This window comes from Miscanthus floridulus, chromosome 1, assembly GCF_019320115.1.
Source record: "Miscanthus floridulus cultivar M001 chromosome 1, ASM1932011v1, whole genome shotgun sequence".
Taxonomy (NCBI): Eukaryota; Viridiplantae; Streptophyta; class Magnoliopsida; order Poales; family Poaceae; genus Miscanthus; species Miscanthus floridulus.
The window spans coordinates 18,867,312-18,875,513 of record NC_089580.1 but is presented as its reverse complement, the minus strand read 5'-3'; the positions used below and the strand labels follow the sequence as shown (position 1 = coordinate 18,875,513).

The window sequence follows — 8,202 nt, the reverse complement described above, 5'->3', positions numbered from 1 at the left end:
CCCGAGAATATTGGGAGTCGTGCGCACGCGCCGCAGACGGTTGTTCACACAACCTCGAAATCTGCGCCAATAAACGCGCTCCTTCGTTAACAGTGTACGCGCCTCTTCGTTGATGGTGTAAGAGGGCCCACACTGACACACCTCAATACAGGTGTCAACCGACTGTTTGCCAAAAAAAAATAATAAAAATAAAAATAAGAAGACAGAATGACGTACTATACCTATTTACTTTTTCGACCAGACGTGTCAGACTGGTCAGACTGGACTTGGCAGAGAGTAGAGAAAAATAAATACACAAAATAATAGTACAAGCAGCGCACGCGATCGTGGATTTGCCCTGACCACTACTGTGCTCGGGGACTGCCCTGACCACCACTGTGCTCGGGGACTGCCCAGACCACTACCGTGCTCGGGTACTGTCCGGATCACTTTTGTGCTCGGGGGACTGCTCCGACCACGGTTGTGCTCGGGGACTGCCCAGACCACTACCGTGCTCAGGGCACTGTCCGGATCACTTTTGTGCTCGGGGACTGCTCCGACCACGGTTGTGCTCGGGGACTGCTCCGACTATTACCGTATTCAGGAGCTGCTATGACAACCGCTGTGCTCGGGGACTCTCCCGACCACTTCTTGGAGTTTTGCTCTCCTCGGCTACATGTGATTTGTACTCACATACAGTTGAGAGACATTTATTTGGACTTTGCTACAAGGCTCATACTTCGCCTTCCAGCAAGCTTGGCGACTACGTCGGTACGATGCACCTGCCGGTGTGTCTTGTTTGGCATTGTACGGCAATTGGATTCTTAACTTCAGCGGAGTTTCTTTTTTAGACCCTGGCACCACGTGCCTGTGTCACCTACTACCAGGCTCGGGGACTAAGTGGGCACACTTCATCTTGCGGTGAATGTGTTTGTTTAAATCGACCCCTGTGCTTTGAATGATTAAAAGGATTATTAATATGCTCGGGGACTGCCCCGACCACTGCTTGAATAATGGTTCTCCTTGGCTACATGTGATTTGTACTCACATACAGTTAAGAGACATTTCTTTAGACCTTGCTACAAGGCTCATACTTTGCCTTCCAGCAAGCTCGGGGACTACGTCGGTACGATGCACCTGCCGGTGCATCATGTTTGCCTGTACGGCAATTCGGTTTTCAACTAAACTATGAATTCTTTTTAGACCCTGGCACCACTGTGCCTACGTCACCTCCTACCAGGCTCGGGGACTAAGTGGGCACACTTCACCTTGCGGTGAATGTGTTTGTTTTTCGACCCCTACGCTTCTGATGTTCAAGAATGCTATGCTTCAAGACCACTTACATTTCTTTTCAGAAATACAAGTGGGCACACTTCTCAGGACAGAAATCTTTTCTTTTTTTATAAGAGCACCATACATTCTTCGGACAACCTACTTCTCCGGTGATGACGGTGGTCGGAGGCGTCAAGGTTCCAAGCCTCGCTTGTCGGAGAAGGTGAAAATGGCGTGTCGCAGCATAATACATGATGCTCGGGGACTAGCTGTGGGGGTATCAACCCCTATACCCTTACGGCTAAGCTTGGGCTGGCCCGGATCAATGGGTTCAGTCCACCCGAAAAACGACGTGCGGCTCGGTCCACCTGATCGGAGTCCCGCACAAGGAATCAAGACGGATTTGGCGACCAAGCAGGATCCTGGTCGGTTAGAATAGGAATCCTTGTCCGGCCACATATGGCAATTGTAACTGACTAGGATTAGTTTCCAGATTTGTAACCCTGCCCCCCGGACTATATAAGGCGGGCAGGGGACCCCTCTAAAAAACATCTCTCATTGACATACAGCAATACAAATCAGACGCAGGACGTAGGTATTACGCCTTTTTGGCGGCCGAACCTGGATAAAACCTCGTGTCTGTCTTGCGTCACCGTCTTGTTTGGGGCTTGCGCATCTGTCTGCCGATAATCTACTACCTTGGGCATACCCCTAGGTAGACTACCGACCATATTTCGTCGACACGCGCGCTTCTCGACGCCCGTGCGGCAGGAGCGCAGCGGACGTGCGGGAAAGAAAATATCAGCCTTGTTCGCCGTTCTCAAGGGGACGTGGTGGCACAACGGCATGGACGGGCCCTGCTCAAGGGGACCGGCGCAGCAGCCCTAGCACAGACGACGGCGGATCTAGCGTCGACGACGAGGTAGACTGCCATCTATCTCGTCGTCGTTTTTTAGCTTTGGTGAAGCGCAGATCTCCCAGCACAAAACATTGGTGGTTGTAGAGGAGGAAGAGCAGGGACATGCGCGGCAGCGAGGTTTGGCGGTAGCCGACCAAGGGCGCGGGCCTCGGAGAGGACGTCTCACGACGACGGGCCCGCCCAAGAGCACGACGGGAGCATAGGCGGCACTCGGCCCAGGGCGCGGCGGCGGCGAGATCCAACGTCTGGAGCCACGACTACGACATGAATGGTGTTGGGGGAGCACCAAAGACGGAGGAGGCGACGACTCTCCCGTATATTTTCTTTCCTAGGTGTGTGCTCCACTTCCATTGCTTTTCCTTAATTCCTTCCATCCACATTTAGTTTGTCAGGATTTCTTCTCGAAGCATCCATCCTAATGGCCTCCCTCTGCTCCCGGTGCTTTGACTGTGCTTCCTAGGTCCTGGTCCGACGAAGGGGAAACTGCAGGGGAACTGTTGTGGTGCTGCGTTTCGACGGAGCGACAGCGGCCCATGCGGCGGCCAGGAGCCAGCCGCGGGGAGCGATGGTGGCGGTGAATGGGAGTGGGACGCCGCCTGATGGTCGCGGTTCGTGAGCAGCGCACCCTCCCCCGCTTGGACAAGGAGGACGAGAGGAGGTAGAGCACGAATCACATGAGGGGGCGGCGCTGTGAATACGGTCGAGGAGCGTGAATCACATGAGGGGGCTTCATCTGATTTGTGTATGTGCCCTATCGATTTTTATTTTATTCAGGCTATTTTCTCCTTGTATTTAATGGATTTGTGGTCCCCTCAGTTCTCATTCCTCTGGACTACTCTTATCTCTTTTGTTGACTGCAGATGGTGGCTGTTTCTATTTCTTTCTTCCTCCACTCAGCATATTTATCCTTCCCTACACTTACTGCATAATCTCGCTCTACTCAATATCGGATCAAAGATTCCAGGTGTGGGGTTCTGTGCATAGCAGCGAAGTAGATAGGCGCTGGCCACAGTAGCTGATTAGCCAGAAGCATGGATGAAGCCGGGAAACAGAAAAGGAAGAAGGTGGGCAACGGAGTAGATGAACGTTGCTACTTGCATAGCAGAGGTGAAGCATGGTATTTTGGTTTCCCTTCTTTTCCTTTATCCCTTTGCTTGATTATTTCGATATCTGTTTTGATCCATTTTTATTTGCTTTGGGCAGATTTACTAGTTCATGATCATATCTCGATTTGACTTATACTCTACCGTACCATATGTGTTTGTTGCCTAGACAAAGGTTAGAAAGCTCCCAATTGACATTAACATCTCATATTTTCAATTTCCCTGTTGCAAATTGTTATCATCTTGCTTTGCTCCATAAGTGAAAAAGGTCATTTTTTATTTAGGCAAACATTTCATGATTTATGGAGTTATAGAACTTACTATTTTATTGATGGAGTTGTCTTGATACAAAATACTATATCTTATACCACATAAAATTAATTGGACACACCAGAAGGTAGCACACAGTGCCTATGAGTTGTTTAGATTTAGACCCTTTAATAATTTAATGTTATCGTACCAAAGCCTAATGATTTCTCCATCTATGTGTGTGCAGATCTCCTCTGGTTGACAACAATCTAAGCTACCGAGGAAAGTGACCTTGTTCTATACTTCAGATGACTACCTATGATACATGTGTGTGATTCTGTGCATAGCTACCGAGGAAAGCTATTTATACTTGAAATGAAATATAAATCTACAAGCAAATATATGTCTTAATCTTGGTTTATCTATGTCATAGCCCATTTTAGTAATATTTCCATGACTGGGTTCGATCCCCTCTATATAGATAGAGTTAATGTGTTAAGTGTAGTAAAAAAGATCTCTGCATTTTAGCCACCTACCTCTTCTTAGTTGTTTTCTACTTAGGCTACCAACTTACATTACTGGATTGGAACTTGATTTTTGTTGCTCACTCCTTAGGAACTGACTTGCTGGATTGCCAATTTATATAGTTCCTTATTAGCATTTTCAAATAATATATAAAGCATAAGTGGATGAGGCAATGAAGCAATAAAAAAGGCGATGAAACTTGCAACTAGCTTGATTGGTCTTTGGAATCTTGGTGAACAGACCTGAGTTCTCCAATTGGTCTTTGCCTTTTGCCTTTTGCGTGTTTCTCGCATTTTTTCTTCCATTGTTCCTGATGCTTCTTTTCTGTGTGCTTTATGCTGCAGGGTGGCCAACGAAAGGGAGTTGTTGTTTCCAGGAAATTGAAAATCAGCTAGATTCGGTGAGTTTCTTTCCCTCAGCTGCATTGTTTTCTTTCCTGGGTTTTTAGGCCTACAGTGTGGTGTGGTGTGTCTGATTTCATCGAGTTGCTTATGTTTTTTTTCTTATAGCAGCTGCACATGGAGTGTGATTTCGTTGTTATTTACCCTATATGTCTTTAGTTTATGAAATTCCTGAGGATGTGGCTGTCATGTGCAGGGTGGAGTTGAGTTGCCGCTGCCAGGTGTCATTCAGGGGAATCAAAGCATTTTCGTTTGGTTTCCTATGCAGTCAGATCATGCCCGTGCATATGAGCTGGCTACCCTACAGGCAGTATCATACTACCTAGGAGTACAAAATGTCTATGGGTACCTTAGGGATTAGTTCTGTATAGAAAGGTTTCTCTGCCAACCAGAGCTACCGAAGTGGCAAATGTTGCTGCTGCTATTAACCAGTGTGATTCAGAGAGGTTTGAAGATATAGCAAGCCAATGTCATTGTTTTCTTAAAGAGGTCCCGCTGCTTAGACTGTTTGTTTAGGCTCTTTTGCGGCTGAGCTATGGACAAATTGTTGATCTGTACTTTTGATGGTGAACAAAGAAATAGATGCAGAGTATGTTTGGGAATGCGTTTGTTCGTTGTTTTGCTCGATTCAGGCCTACCTACTCCCATCTCTTCTTAAGAACTCCCTACACAGGAAACACTCAGCGATGGAGGAATATGATCACCTTCCCAAGATATTCGATCATCTGTCTTTAAGCCGTAGCATCACCCCTTCTCCATGAAACATGCCTCCTCGAGTGAAACAAGAACACACTTTCAGCATCGATGATGATACATCATATGTCACATAGATAGAAATTAAGAATATCCAAACCTAGGACTGTCTCATGTAAGATATATATATACACACCGTTTCGACACCTCGCATCCCGGTTTAGAAATCCAGCTTTGTGTTTCATGTAATATACATGTAGTATTTGAGCATCTTGCATCCAGTTTAGAAATCCGGTTTTCTATTCGGCGTGCATGGGCGCGCGCAAATCACTAGAATAACAAGAATGCATCTCGATCATCTTGGCTCTCTCGCTCTGCCTTGGAGAGACCGAGGCGTGACCTAAACCTTTCTTTGAGACACTGACATCCATGTCCTGGACGATCCGATCACGTTTGATTATTACACCGCTGCAGCGATTAAATTTCACCATGCGTGTACATCAACAATAAACAATAAAAAAAAAATCCGATCCAGCAGTAACGCGCCGCGGCATAGCGCAGCAGCGCACGAAAAGAGTCGGCGAGGCAGGCGAGAGTACCAATAGAAGCTCATCGAGGCGGCGGCACTTGTACTATGGAAAATTGAAAACGTCTGACGTCAAAATGCATTGGAAGTTCCTGGACAAGTCACCATTTCTTCTCGTAAATTGCTTTCGCAGATCGCGCAAGCCGCATCCACAAAACTGTTTTCGGTGGCCCGGCGCGCGCGACTTCGTTGTTGACTTCTTGTCCGTTAGCGACTACAATCAGGGTGCCAAATCGCACTCATCTAACGATCGGTTCACCCAATGATTGGTAAGTTTTTTTTTTTAAAAAAAGAGAGAAATCAGTACAACGAATGTCATCTCGGAGAGTAACACGTTACGCGTACGTTCTATGCCACTCCAAGACTCCAAGTCCATCCAATTTAAGGTTCCACGTTAACAACTTAACATGGTCGCTGTCGCCAGCAATAATCTTTTTTGCGAATACCCGCAATAATCTTTGCTTGGTTTCTCAACAGCCAAATCTGTTGTCGTGGGGAATTGCGATTGCGACTTGCTATGACCAAACAGAGAATCGTGTACCACCTACAGTGCGAGAAAAAAGAAGGGCAGGGCAGGCTCGTGCGTGTGCTCGGCAGCGAGGAGCCTGTTCGGCTAGGGCTGAAACGATCGTATACGATCGTAGATTATTACTGCTGACTGGTTTAGTGTGAGAGAAAAATACTGTTTTTGTTGAAAATTTATGATCGTTTACGACAAATAAACAGGCCGGAGATCCATCAGCAGATGATTGATTGCACGGTGTGCCTTGTCCTTGCCCGATCTTTTACATCCAGTACGTGTACCGGCGTCCCTCGGTTCTTACCACGACGCCCGCTGTTCGTCGTGGCAACACTGCAACACTGCGCGCGAGCAAGGCGAGGCCGGACGCGTTGGCGCCTTTTGCAGCTGCACAGTAACAGCTTCCATTGCAACAGAGAAACACAACGTATACCGACCACGACCAGGCAGGACTGCAAGAGGAGCGTAGCGAAGCAGTAGTTCGCAGCTTCCGAGGTGCCCGTCCGTGGCACCAATCATTCCCAAAGATACACCGTACGCTTCCTTGCTACTCTGGGCTGGGCTATCTATCGCAAAGTCGAATGCCCAAGTGCTACTCCTACTCTCTACACTCACTGCTAGTAGTACACTCCGGTTCTTTATGGATCCCCGTGCTTACAGGTCTTGCTAATGAGAGCAAGATCAGATTTGTTAAAAGCGCCGAGGGTTAGCAACATGGGGCCTGTTCGGCAAAACAGAAAAATACTGTTCCAGCTGATTATTGTAAGAGAAAAATACTGTTCTGACAGGACGTAAACAGTGCCGGCCGGCTTAAAGCCAGCCGAACACGCCCATGATGGCCTGCTTTCACGAATCCTGATTGGCCTACTGAGACGGTTCTTCGCCCTGTTCTCGTGGCTAAAAATACTGTTGATTGATTTGTTATCACACGACGCTTCGCGGCCAAAGATCTGCCTCGGAAATGTGAACATCTTCTGAAAGCAGATACGCAAGTACTACATCATGCCCAGCAAGTACTACTACTGTTGTGTTCATCAGTGATTATCATTGTCAGATATTCAGGTCATGCATGGATTACTCAGGGCTTCACTCCCACCGAAGGACCCGATCTATTCTCGAGCTTCACTCCCACCTGATGGCCACCTATTGCGGCGCCTCCACGAGTTTTTACTGGTCCTTCGGCGAGTACCCCGAGTGTGTGTCGCTTCGCGCAGATATGGATGGGTTCACGTCGATAGGCACGCAGCACGCCACGGTACAGGGGAGGGCACGGGCGGCGCGTGTGTGCGCCGGCCTGTTGCTGCGGCGTGAGCATGATCTGAACACGTGATCGAGGGAGGCGCCCGTGGATCTTCTTCTGTACCAACGACGTGAGTCGCGAGGGAGGTGGAATTATCAGGCCAGGCGCATGTCGACATGAAATGCCAATATGCCATGATGGATTCGTACGCTCGCTCCCTGGCTTCTGGATGCCTCTCTCAGCTCAAGTCTCGAAATAACAAAAACGAAAGCCTGTCAGATGATCACCCATATGGGTGTGTTTAGTCGGGGAGGTGAAAATTTTTAGGTGTCACATCGAACATGTCGTAAGGATGTCGGGAGGGATGTTTGGATACTAATAAAAAAACAAATTATAGAACTCATCAGGAAACTACGATACGAATCTAATTATACTAATTAACCAGCCATTAGCACATGCGGGTTACTGTAGCACTTAAGGTTTTTGATGAACTAATTAGGCTTAAAAGATTCGTCTCACGATTTCGCCGAGAACTGTGCAATTAGTTTTTTTTCGTCTACATTTAGTACTCCATGCATGTGTCCAAACATGCTCTTTTACTGTAGGAGGCAAAAAAATTTTGGAAACTAAACAGGGCCTATACAAAAAGTTTCACGAAACTAGGAGCTTGTTCGGCTGGCCACAATCGGCTGGCTGACCAGCTTATTTTTTTTAG

The 8,202-nt window shown here is 47.5% G+C and overlaps 1 long non-coding RNA gene across 5 annotated transcripts; it reads left to right on the top strand.

Annotated features, from left to right (window-relative positions):
- Nucleotides 1–2,795: 2,795 nt before the first annotated feature.
- Nucleotides 2,796–4,710, top strand: LOC136474944 (uncharacterized). Of its 5 annotated transcripts, none has more exons than XR_010763059.1 (6): nt 2,796–2,912; nt 3,031–3,287; nt 3,374–3,448; nt 3,770–3,849; nt 4,392–4,447; nt 4,560–4,710. It is a non-coding gene; the product is annotated as an uncharacterized lncRNA (long non-coding RNA). The 5 variants fall into 5 exon arrangements; XR_010763058.1 differs by having other exon boundaries at nt 4,557–4,710; XR_010763056.1 differs by having other exon boundaries at nt 3,770–4,447.
- The last annotated feature ends 3,492 nt before the right edge of the window (nt 4,711–8,202 follow it).